The following is a 13,611-nucleotide window of genomic DNA, read 5'->3' on the forward strand; positions in this document are numbered from 1 at the left end:
ACTGTAATTTTAAAATGTTTAGCTGCCTATTAAAAGTACCTAAAAATAATTCTTTTTTTTTTTATGAAGACATATAAATTTTATTGGTGAGTTTCAACAAATGCCAACTGGCTTAGAAATAAGTCTCAGCTAAGTTCATAGATGGCCTAAGACCTAAGCCAAATGTGGAAGAAATAAAAGGGTGAAAAATAAATGATGGGCTGAAGAGCAGCAACATGATACTTTTGCCAACTGTTGGTTACAGAATAATTACCCATGAAGTGTGAGTGGAATACTGAATTAAAGAGGTACTAAATAAAAACTAAGGGCTTCCCCAGTGGCTCAGCAGTAAAGAATCCACCTGCAATGCAGGAGACTCGGGTGCAATCCCTGGATTGGGAAGATCCCCTGGAGGAGGGCATAGCAACCCACTCTAGTATTCTTGCCTGGAGAATCCCATGGACAGAGGAGCCTGGCAGGCTACAGTCCATGGGGTCGCAAAAGGGTCAGACACGACTGAGCAACTGAAAGACAGCAACAAATATATAGCATTTCTGCAATCATCATTTGTAGATGAGCACAGTTCTGAAAGAAGCAATAACTAACAAAGAGTTGGGGCAGCTGCCTCCCAGAGCTGCAGCTCTCCCATCTGAGCTTTGAGCACAACTGGATTTGGTAAATAAGCGCATGTTCTATGTTGGTAACAATTAATTTAAATTTTTATAAGGATATACATATTTGATGATTGACAGAAATCAACTCCAAGTTTAATACAGTGGTCTAAATACTGACTGTACTGACAAAAGTTAACAAAATTCCTAGGTACTATTCTGTACTGAAATGAATACCGTAACCATAATGATGTAACATTTCAGCTAGTCCACTGGAGTACAGTTTAAATGCTTTCAAAATATTGGTATGTCAGCCACTCATACCTCCTGGTATCCACTATCAGCTCCCAAAATGGTGATACTAACATCACCGATACTAAACATCATCACTGGCCACAGAAGACGGCATCCTCCCCACCACAGGCCCTTCAACCTCTGGTGCTACCTGCCTCTTCCCCGTCAGCCTTGCTGGAAAAGCCAGACACTCAAAGAACCTTCCATTCACTGAACAAACTTCTTTCAATTGCATATTGATCCATCCAGCCTGCCTTATCAAGACAGACAGGGAGCATGAGAATGAAGGAAACAAGCCATGGGTTATCACAACTACATCTTCATCCCCACAGCAACAGCCTATGTGCTCCCTGTTAGTTATCAGATCCCGAGTAAGAGTTGAGGGGAGAAGAGACAGTCTTTGGAAATAATACAATTTTTTTCTCATTTGCAAGCTTTTAGTTATTTCTCATGAAATGATGAGTAAAACGAAACAGTAATGGAAAAAAAAAAAGCCCTTAATAAATGCAGAAAGTAGATTCTGTATTTAGCAGTACTTTTACTTCAAAAGGAGAATTCCATATGTATGACTGAAATTTATATTAATATACATGACAAAAGGACAAGGCCCACTTTTTCAAAAATAAATAATACTGAGTATATTGGAGAGTACATTGGAGATATTCAAAATGTAAATAAGTATTAAATACACAGTCTTTGAGAAACATAAAAATGAAAAGCACTATTATTTCTATGTCAGCAGTTTGCCTAAACTTAAGAACCATAAATAATATATATTTATATATTGTATTGATATATATTCATAGCAGTAATGACTATGTGTAAGAGTTTGTGCATACATAATTTGGTATTATATAATAAAACAACTTTTTATTAATAGGATAAATGGGGACTCCAGGCAACAAAAGCTCATGACTTAACACGTATTTAAAGAACAACTTCTGTTTAGTATATTGAAGTTTGGCCACCTTCTATTTTTACTTTAACATGACAAATTTTTGCAAAAATTACCTCAATTTACATCAGTAGATTTGGGGTATCTACTGTGTTAGGTATAGGCATTTACTTAAATGCCTTTACCTGGAGCTCCAATTCAATAGGTAATTACAATCTTCAATGACAGAGTTTATAACAGTCTTTATAAGCTCTTGACTCACTTTGTAGAAAAAGTCCTGTTTATATTTAACCTCTGTTTTATGATTCTCCTGGTAAAATATGATGTTTTAAAGACACTCTCCCAAGCTACAGAGAAAGTACTCATTTATTATATGCTCTTAATTGGTCCAGATAAGGCAATTTACTAGTATTTAAAAGCAACATTTATCATTTTTTTCACTATGACCCAGAGTAAGGAATGTATTTTTACATTCCAACCAATTACACATATGTGTGTGTGTATATATTACATGTATACATAATTCAGAAACCAACTTCCCATACACTAATTTCTGTCCTTTCCTATTAAAAATGACAAATGCTGCCTTGCTCAGACGCACTGGTTCACAGTCCCCTGCTGGACAGCAAACCCATGGCTTGAACCGACAGACAGAAAGTAGTTGCCAGCCAAGGGCTGCACCTCCCAGCCAGGACACCTCTCGTCATAAGCCTTGATGGGCAGGGGGGTACGTGTTGTTTAGAACAGGATCTCAGGTTCTTAGACACCTTCCATCATGCCCTGCCCAAGGTCACTGTTATCCAAGCTCATAATTTCATAAAAACTACACATTCAGAACTAAATAGTAGTTTCTCAGCTGCTTCAAAATAAAAACAGATACATGTGCAAAATGAACATTCACACCATGCTGGTAAACCTAAAATAAGTAACAGATTCTTACTGTAATGAGTTCTTACTGTATTTAAATTAAGATGTAACTGTAATTAATTCAACTTTTACTAAATATACTTGGAGTGTTCACCTGGAAAAGGTCCCAGCAACACACGAATAGATCCATAATTGTCCCTAAGATCCAGAAGGATCCATGGTTGAAACAGTGACAGGCTTGGGGAGAGACTACTGACAGTGTAGGTTACAGTTTGGTTCTGCAACTATTAAAAATGTGCGCCTTTTGACAGTTTTTCTTCTCTGGTAAAGCAGAGAAACGATTTGTTAATGGTACAAGCTACGGACAATCTTGTTTAATGCCTTGTATATTTTAAAACTTTTGTTTGCATAAGAAAAGAATGCAAAAATATTTTATTTTCACCACGGGTAAACAACTATAAATAAACAAAAAAATATCAATTTGTGAAACATAATCTGAAACCACTGAGCCAAAAAAAAAAAAAAAAAAGAATTCCTGGAGCCCTTAGGAAACCACCGTTCTTTTGGGGTTCTGGGAAGAAGACTGGATCATTAAAAACAAATCATTTATAAAAATAAAACAATCCTCAAATAAGGATCTGAAGTAAGTGCCTGCTCACTGACCATTTTCACCCCCTGATGAAAGGGAGGGGGTCTCCTGTACCATCTCAGAGTCTCAGCACCACTCCTCAAGAGCACGAGGATCCAGGATGTCAGTTTTGGGGACCAACGCACCAAACTGCTAGGATTTGGTTCAAACAGTTGTGTTTTTATTGCATTGACTGTCTACCGGGTGGCAGGTACACAAGGAAGAACTAGAAACATCAAGTGTAAAAAAAAATGGCTCTGCATTACAATACCCTTTCAACAATCATTCTAATATCAGCTTGATGGTGAACATAAAGCCCGATTCCCTGGCGCAGCGAACAAGTTCTCCGTGGTCCCGCCCCCTTGTCTGCGGCCGCAGCCACACCTCTGCACAGGTGCCCTCGGGTCCCCGAGACTCTTCCACCTGCCGGCCCCCACCCCATCGCCTCGGGATGCCGCCTCCTGGAGGAAATCCTGCTTTAACAAACCCCTCAGAGCCACCGCTGCTGCGGGGAGGATCCGTTTCTCCACCGCTCTGGGTCTCATGAGTGTTAGCAACTACGACAGTAAGGGGGACTGAGTGATCTGCCCACGGTAGAAATGCTGACAATGACCTGCCAAGTGACGCAGGGAAGCACGGGTGCATTCTGAAAAAGGGAAAGAGGAACAGGTGCCCACGAACTGAGCACTGGCCTTCGGTGGTTTCACGTAAGAACCTGGCGCTTTAACTTCCTTAAGGTTAAAGATGATTTCTGCATTGGAGAAACTGCATCAGTGCCTTTCCTCACCGCTTCCGACCTAGTGAGGAGTTAAATGATCACCCCAATTCTAGCAGCACCTCCTCCTCGCCTGCTGTTCTGACAAGCACCCGTAACCTCTGCTCTGACGCCCAGGGGGTCTCCTCCAAGACGCAAAGTGGAAACATGAATAGTAGATTTTTATGAGGCAGATCCCAAGGAACTGTAAAAGGCACCTCTGTTTACGGAGAGGGAGACCATCTGATTGAAAAAAGATCACCATATGTGACTGCACTATTTTTACTACTGAAGAAGCCTAACTCCCACGTCCCGTCACCACACGTCAGCACCAGCTCCCTATTCTCACTGGTAACTGCTCGAGCTATTTCAATAAGACTAAATATATGACCATGATGTAATGTGAAAAGTGCACTCAACACCCATAAACACATATACGTGCTCTTCTAAATGACGATCCTAGTGTTCACTACTAAATCAGTTAAGTAAGCCTAACTTTGTAGGTACCACATTCTAACCTGTAAATTATATTTTCATATTTCCAGATCTATGTCTTTCAGGAAGTTAAGCTCTGCAAAATGCCAAAATATGATAGTCTAGACTAGTAATAAGCCTGAAAAACACTGCCTGAAATAAGTGGGGGAAAAAAAGAGAAAGAGAGAGATTCAACTCTGCCCTAATGAATTTGAAGATTGTGATTAACAAGTTCTAGAAAAATGTAAAATTACTCAACTTGATCCAGAAAGAGAAACTCAACTAGAATAACTAGAGAAGATTGAGAAAGTAACCAGGAAATAACACAGAATTACTTTTCTAACTTTAAAGGCCAAGACGGTCTTATCAGATTCTTACCAATTCTGAAGAATAAACATTTCCTAAACTGTCCCAGAGCACAAGCTAACACGAAAGGTGTTCTAAATAATTTTTAAAAGCTCCTATAACCCTGATATCAAAATGTGACCAAAGGGGCAGAAAAATCAACACTACTTAAAAATCTCCCAAATGAATACAGATTTAACAATCCACACCCAGAAGTACATTCCAAGATTAGAAAGCCATACCCAGTGAGGGTGTAAAGTAAGTATGCAAAGATATTTCAGGATCGGTGGTGATGGTTTAGTCCCTAAGGCATGTCTGACTCTTGAGATCCCTTGGACTGGAGCCAGGCAGGTTCTTCTGTCCATGGGATTTCCCAGACAAGAATATTGATATGGGTTGCTATTTCCCTCTCCAGGGGATCTTCCCTACCCAGAGATTGAACCCATGTCTCCTGCATTGCAGGTGGGTTCTTTACCACTGAGCCACGAGGGAAGCCCATTTTCCAATATTAGAAAACATGTTATTATCATTTGTAATAGGAAACAGGATGGGCATGAGGGGGAAGGTAATTTAAATAATGTTCAAAATGTACTTGATTAAAATATCTATCTTTAGTGTAAACAAAAAGCAAAACAAAAAAAGGTCAATGATAAATAAAACAGGTTACACATCATCATATTAACCAGGTGGTATTCTGATACACATCCCGAAACAGAGAAACTAGCCAATAACCTGTGATCACTTCCTTTCGGAAGCCTTCCCTGACCTGCTCCCTCAGGCCCTGGTCTGTGACCGCAGCACAGAGTTCTCAGCCCCTAAGCATCATTCATCATGGGATATTACGAGACCCTGTGTACACACTTGCTTTTTTCATTAAAACGATTTCTTATTCAACAGAGTACATAGGTGCTTAGACCAGTAGACCCTCAACACATATTTGTTCAATAAATGAATCACTATTGCAGTATTTACTACAGCATTTATGTTAACAATTACTTGGGGACATTTTTACATGTAAAGCCATAAGGGACTAGTTAAAGAACTATATTTCCATACAACGGAATATTGTGCAGCCATTTAAAATACTTTTGAAATACTTATTGATAGAAAAAAACGCTCAAAGTATATTATGTAAAAACACATTGTGTCATGCAGATGTATGTGTACATATACACACACACACAATTTCTGTAAAGAAATAGGCTCAAATGTAATGATTATCTGAGGGTAGTACATTAATAGTTTTAATGTTATTTCTATTTTCTTCAATTAATAAATTACCTATAATAAACATTTTAATATAAAATATTATCTAAATTTAATAAAAACTAAAAATCCTAATACATGCATGCATGCTAAGTTGCTTCAGTCATATCCGACTCTTCATGACGCTATGGACCATTGCTTCCGTGGTGGCTCAGACAGTAAAGCATCAGCCTGCAATGCGGGAGGCCTGGGTTCGATCTCTAGGTTGGGAAGATCCCCTGGAGAAGGAAATGGCAACCCACTCTAGTACTCATGACTGGAAAATGCCATGGACGGAGGAGCCTGGTAGCCTACAGTCCATGGGGCTGCAAAGAGTTGGACATGGCTAAGTGACTTCACTTTCACTTTCATGGACCACAGCCCGCCAGGCTCCTCTGGTCCATGGGATTCTCCAAGCAAGAATACCGGAATGGGTTGCCATGCCCTCCTCCAGGAGATCTTCCCGACCCAGGGATTGAACCCAAGTTGTTTATGTCTCCTGTGTTGGCAGGCGGGTTCTTTACCACCTGGGAAGTGCCACCTGGGAAGCCCCTAATAATGTGATTTAAATTATTTAAAGAAAAAAAAGTCACCTGTCTATTAGGTTCTAAATTCCAAATTTCCAGATCATATGAAAGACTTGGGGATAATTTCTAAAACATAAAAACATTAATATGCTGAATGGTTCATTTGGTTCGGAATATATTTATTAGCTCCTGTGGGCTAGCACTAAGGATACACAAAGATGGATAACCCTGCACGCAGGAACTTGGAGAAGTAAACAAGCAGCCCCTCTCTCCATGCGGTGACTGTGTGACTAAGTCCACGGGGAACACGGAAGTGTGTGAATGCAACCGTCTTGCAAACAGGAAGAACGGTCCTGAAGCACCTTCATGGAAGAAATAATACAAAGGCTGTATGAGCAGAGAAGAAAATGAGAATTCCTGTCTGGAGGAGGAGGGAGCTCAGAGAGGGGAGGACAAGGAGGCTGCAGAGGCAAAGATGCAGAAAACAAGAGTCAGTAACTCATCGCAGTTTGTAACATAAACCTGGAGACAGCAAGTCTAAAGACACAGGATTTGAGAGCCACCTTCTTATGTAACTGGTTGCTAAAACCATACCACCGAGTAGGTGGAAGCAAAAATGCAACTATTCTATGAAGTAATTTGGCCATAAGCATCAAGATCTTTGAGACCAATCTCTGCATTTTAATATGCTGATTCTAGACTAAGACGATGAAAGGAATGGAACAAAGGCTACTCATCACCGTAGTTTCCACAAAGGAAAAAACATAAATAATCAATGATACCTGGGATATAGTAGATGCTCAATGAACATGTGTTGAATACTTGAGAAATGGTTTAGTAAACTGTGGGACCTTCGTATAATAGAATATTATCGCAGAACTACTATATTAGAGGCTTCTAGGAGGACTTACTGAATCAGAAACTACAGGAACGGTGTCCCAGACTGCATAAATTTTGAAAGCTTTGACAAATGTTTTAATGGTCCACCTTCCCTCCAGTTAAAAATCACTGGGGGGATGAGAGGTAGAGGAAGAAAAACCCAAGAAAAAGGCTAAAAAATAAAAAAGCTGAAAAAATTAGGAGAATCAGAAACAATTTGGCCACAGAAGTCATTAGCAAATGAGAAGATGATGCAGCTGATGAAGATGGAAAAAGCTTCCACTGGATTGAGCAGCTAAGAGGTCCTTTCCTGAAGCCTTGAAGTGGAAAGGGAGGCAGGCGGGCAGAGGGCTGAGAAAATGACGGGACGGGAGGCGGTGAAAAGAGAGAACTGTCTTTCAAGGCACTCAGCAAAGACAGTGAATTTGAGGTCCAGAGAGAAACACAGCGTAAAGGAAGGTTGTTTGGTGTGACGTGTTTTTCAAGGCTGTTTACAGACCCAAGCTATTGTTGTTGTTTGGACGCTAAGTCATATCTGACTCTTTGCGACCCCATGGACTGTAGCCCTCCAGGCGCCTCTGTCCCTGAGATCTCCCAGAAAAATACTGGAGTGGCTTGCCACAGACCCAAGGGAAGGAACCAATAAAAAGAGAGGGGAGATAGAGGCAAGAGTTGGGACACGGAGGGCAAGGCTCTGAGGAAAGTGGAGGCCAGCATGGAGTCTAGGCGGAGGGCTGATTTTGAATAGGGAAACACCCAGGGCGATGCTCTGAGGTCAGAGGGAAGGGAGGAAGGGTGGGTCATGTGAAAAGTCTGCTGATGAGAAGGAAGTGGGAGGGAGTTCATATTCAAACTTCACAATTTTATTGAGTTAACATCTGGCTGCCTAGAAAGAAAACGGAGTTTAGTGATTATGTTACGGTGTATGCAAAGTGAAAGTAAAAGTGAAGTCGCTGAGTCGTGTCCAGCTCTTCCAGGCAAGAGTACTGGAGTGGGTTGCCATTTCCTTCTCCAGGGGAATCTTCCCAACCCAGGGATCGAACCTAGGTCTCCCGCATTGCAGGCAGATGCTTTACCATCTGAGCCACCAGGGAAGCTTAGAGGTCTTAAGGGGTCTTAGAGACTGGTAAAAATTAGACACAGTTATTGATGGGAGTGGAAGAACTGATCAATTTTAAGGACAAATAAAGCATTGATGAACAGCAACTAGGGACCCATGGATGTAGAAATCCACATTATTCCTTGAGCCCCTACTGCAAATGGAGCAGGCCCCGTGCATTTGTTACCTAATGCACAGCTATGGGCACCGCTCACAGCTGTGTTTAAAGTAATTTTATCTATTCTGTCTTATTTTTTCTTGTGACTTTTTATTTCAGAGGACATTCTAGATTTCAAATCTACAAATATAGATTTGAAAGCCATAAAGAAAGCTATAAATGAAGTAATGTTGGCCAACAAATGCATGTTCAAATCTAATCTGATGATATGTAAAAATATCTGGAAACTTAAGAGGCAACAGTTAAAACAATTTTTAAAGAAATCTACTTATATACTTGAACCTTTAAAAACAAACCAATAATGAAAAATTTTACAGGACAAAAAGCATAGTTTCTTTGGTAAACGATTTGTAAAGAAAGAGAGAGAGAATTGGGAATGGTGCCTATAGATTAAAAAAAAATGAAAGATGTATCAAACTACAGAATATGTGGACCTTATTTTCCCTGATTCTAACAAAATGTTTAAAAATTATGACACTGCAGAGAACTGGTAATTTAAACACTGATAGAATAATTGATCTATTAAGGAATTATTTTTCTTTGGTTTCATAAATGTACTGTGATTATGTGAAAAAAAAAAAATTCTTTGTCTTTCGGAGCTTATATAACAAAAACGTATCAACAAAATGATGCATCTGAGGTCCTAAAACACCCATAGGAGGGCAAGAGCCCAGAGGAGGTAAGGAAACCAGACTGGCTGTCCAGGGGTGAATTACTAAAGCTGGGTGGTAGCTAAACAGAGGTTTATTACACTACTCTATTTGTAATCATTTTTAAACTCACATCATCAAAAGTATAAAAAAGAAACAAAAGAAGGATCTCAGTCTGAAAATAAAATTTTAAAAAACCTAATTACCAAAGTATTCCTCACATATCGTTGGTTCAAATAATAATCATAAGCAAGGAATGATATGGAAGTGGGAGGTGAATGAAGCTAGGTATCCAAAGGCCGAGCACACAGCAAGCCCTCGATCGAGGTCGCGGACTCAGAAATAACTGGAGCCAATGGGAAAGTCAGTAACTTCTGAGTTACCACTAGGAGTCAGGTTTGTACACATCAAAGCCAGAAAGGACAATAAAAAAAAATAAATCATCATTTCTAGAAATGTGATCACCACTGTTCTTAATTCCTTTCAGTTGGGCAAAAGGAAGATAAGAACTTGAAGACTGTAAAGGTTTCTAAACACAATGTTAAAAAAAAAAAAGAAAAGTATAAAACCCAAGGAGCAGAACAACCTATATAGTATACATCTACTTGTATCAAAATATAAAAATGGATGTGTGTATTTTTTTAAAAAAAGACAAAATTGAAATAGATGGCTTTCCTCCCAATCTATTTTCTAGTACACATTACAAATAGCAAGCAAATTATCAGCTCTGAAAAATCTTTTGAAAAACTGAAAGCACTTTTTCTTCTTAAAGTTCTTTTTAAATAAATTACTAATTAGTTCAGCCTATTAAATACTGTCAAAATGTGAGAGCTGATGTAAATTCCAGGGGAAGTGAAAAGGCTTCTGTGAGAAGGGAGCACGAGGAAAGCTGTGCTAAAGTGGGACTAAGCATACAAGGACATCATGAGAGGAGTTACATGTGTTTGTTGCTCAGGCGTGTCTGACTCTTTGTGTCCCCAGGGACTGTAGCCTGCCATGGTCCTCTGTCCATGGGATTCTCCAGGCAAGAATACTGGCGTAAGTAGCCAGGCCCTTCTCCAGGGGATCTTCCCCATCCAGGGATCAAACCTGGGTCTCCGGCATTGCAGGCAGATTCTTTATGGTCTGAGCCGCCCAGGTGTTACACGGCAGAAGGCAATTATGCAGAGTGAGAGGCTGCTGCTGCTGCTGCTAAGTCGCTTCAGTCGTGTCCGACTCTGTGTGACCCCACAGACGGCAGCCCACCAGGCTCCGCAGTCCCTGGGATTCTCCAGGCAAGAATACTGGAGTGGGTTGCCATTTCCTTCTCCAGTGCATGAAAGGGAAAAGTGAAAGTGAAGTCGCTCAGTCGTGTCCGACTCTTAGCGACCCCATGGACGGTAGCCTACCAGGCTCCTCCATCCATGGGATTTTCCAGGCAAGAGTACTGGAGTGGGGTGCCATTGCCTTCTCCGAGAGTGAGAGGGGAAGGTGGTAAAAAGTTAGCATATCGAGTAAGGAATCAAGAGTCTAAAATAACATGGGAAGTTAAGGTTTTGATGGCTGGACCAAAGATGGTACCCGTCCATGTGACCCAGAAGCAAATGACCTGCTGTCACAACTATCTATTCACACTTAGCACAATACTCACACATGACAGAGTGAGCGTTTTATGAACATTCAGAGATCATTCAATCACTTACTATATGAACAAATGAACAGAGAACCTTAAACTGGTCTATGAGGGGTGAGAAGGCCTTCTGCAAACATGATTTGTAAAAAATCTGTAACATGAGACCGAAGGGACGGGGGCTTATTCCAGGAAAGCAGCTTCAAGAGAAGCCAAATAGAACACGATTGACAGGTCAAGGGTGGACACAGAGATTCAGAATTAAGAGTCTAGACTTCTTGTTTATTTTAATAGATTCTGGTTTGTGTTTTATCATGTTTGGTTACAAGAGATCATTGGAAGCACTTTGTTCTCATACTATTTCAAATGCATTCTGTAAATAATTCTGTAAATAAAACTATTATCAGTGAAAAAATGAAAATCAGTAATATGACGGGTGGGAATAAACAGGAACCAGAAATCAAATAGGGGTTTGAGTGGAGCCAAACTTCATCAGTTCATGAGTAGATGGTTTTCTATTGGGATGGGTTTTGCTTTCTATTTATACTGATAACCCTCTGGATTTGAGCAATGACTTTTTGGAATAAGTATGAGAATCCTAAATTTAAGATTAGAGGTTCAGATCAGTAGATATTATAGAATTTGATTTTTTTGTGGACATGGGTGCATATTTTTTAAATGATGCTGCAATGTCTGCATAAACTTTTGTAAAAAAAGTGATGGGAAATTAATATGGGTGGTTATCTCTGAATAAGAAGATAAAAAGCAAGGGCTGGAAAAGAGGGAGATGCTCATTTTTTAAATTGTACATGCTTCTGTGCTCCTTAATTTTTTAAATTAAGTTTATTATTTATATTGAAGATGTATTATTCATTGAAATATATATGTATGTATATAAATATATGTATATATGCATAAATATGGGTAGTCAAATCAAAAATAAGACTTGAATGCCTCAATTCCCTAAAAGTATATGTGCTTATTTACTTATATGTTTAAAAAATACATGTATTACTTATGTGTGTACGTATATACACACATATCTGAATGTACACATGTGAATATATACACATACTTGTGGATTCTTTTTTTCAATATTCTCACTTCAACTTGATATTATTCCATTCTTTCAAATTATTTGATATCTGTTTCCTCCTTCCAAATTGGGGTTATTTTAACATTTACTAATCAGTCCAGGTGGTGCAGTGGTAAAGACTCCGCCTGCCAATACAGGAGATTCAAAAAATGCAGGTTAGATCCCTGGGTCGAGAAGACCCCCTGAAGAAGCAAATGGCAACCCACTCCGGTATTCTTGCCTGGAGAATTCCATGGACAGAGGAGCCTGGCGGGCTATAGCCCATGGAGTTGTAAAGAGTCGGAAACAACTGAACATCAGCAATAGCAGTAATACCTTATAAATATTACAATCCACTCTTCTTTTTTATTTTTTTATTTTCTTGGCCGTACTGCAAAGCTTACGGGATCCTAGTTCCCTGACCAGGGATGGAACCCGTGCCCCATGCAGCGGAAGCATGGCATCTTATCTGCCGGACCACCAGGGAAGTCCCAGATCCACTCCTCTTTACATTTTAATTTTTCTAAGTCAACAGGTTGGTCAAAAATATTCAGGTCAGTTAAGAAGTCTGTTTTTTCAACCTAAAATAATCCTATTTGCATCTCTCCCAAAGGGTAATTCCCCAACCAGCAAGAATCAGAGGTAAAAAGCTATGAAAAATTCTAAGTAGGAGGTGGAGGGGAATGAAGTAAAGTGAAAACAAAGTCTAACAGGTTTAGTCACCAACCACACATGTGATCTTTATGGTGGGAATTACAGTCAAAATAAACTAAAACGCCCTCTTGTTCTGTTGTTCATCGAGACCCAGGGGCCACTGCAAAGTACCCATGGCGTGTGACCGTGTCCCTGTCACAGCAGGCACCTCATTCTACTGTGAGTGATTCTTGCGTAAGGTCTGATTCCTTACCGCCCGGCGGGGCCCACCAGGACAGGGACCAGGTAGGTGCTAATCACTGAGTCCCCACACCCTGCTGGACACCCAGCAAATAGTCTTGACACTTTTATCAGGTAAATGTCGTTAAGTCCTACCATTCTCTACGGTAGCAGGGAAGAATTGAAATTTGGTAACAAGAAAAACAGACCTAAAAAAAAAACCCAAAAAGTTTAAATTAACTACATCTTGTAAACAATCCTTATTATGTATTTTGTTCTATAAGTTAATAAATGGCCTAGAAGAAAAGTTCCCAAACTTTTCATAGTTTCGCAGAGGAAAACAGCAGTAGGAGAAAATAAATAGCATATAACTATTTCCAATTACTAATATTCTATGCTAACATTAATGACTTGGTTCATTACAAGTACAAAATGTAAAGAAAAGAAGTGCAGAAATGTATAGCTGGTCACAGGTGTGGACCACAGTACTAACGGTCAACCATAGCTTTTCATTACTGGCCAAGACATTCAGAGAGAAAAGTCCATCAAATGTAGTGAAAGTATTAAGTCACTCAGTCATGTCCTACTCTTTGCAACCCCATGGACTGTAGCCCACCAGGCTCCTCTGT

General features: G+C 39.8%; 1 protein-coding gene across 4 annotated transcripts in view; it reads right to left on the reverse strand.

The window, feature by feature from the left end:
* The window catches only part of HIVEP1 (HIVEP zinc finger 1), a 139,855-nt gene that overhangs the window by 55,854 nt on the left and 70,390 nt on the right, over window positions 1-13,611 (reverse strand). The gene's annotated exons all lie outside the window — the stretch shown is intronic.

The sequence above is a fragment of the Giraffa tippelskirchi genome, chromosome 8 (assembly GCF_054371585.1).
Source record: "Giraffa tippelskirchi isolate mGirTip1 chromosome 8, T2T-mGirTip1v1.2.pri, whole genome shotgun sequence".
In the NCBI taxonomy this organism is placed as follows: domain Eukaryota; kingdom Metazoa; phylum Chordata; class Mammalia; order Artiodactyla; family Giraffidae; genus Giraffa; species Giraffa tippelskirchi.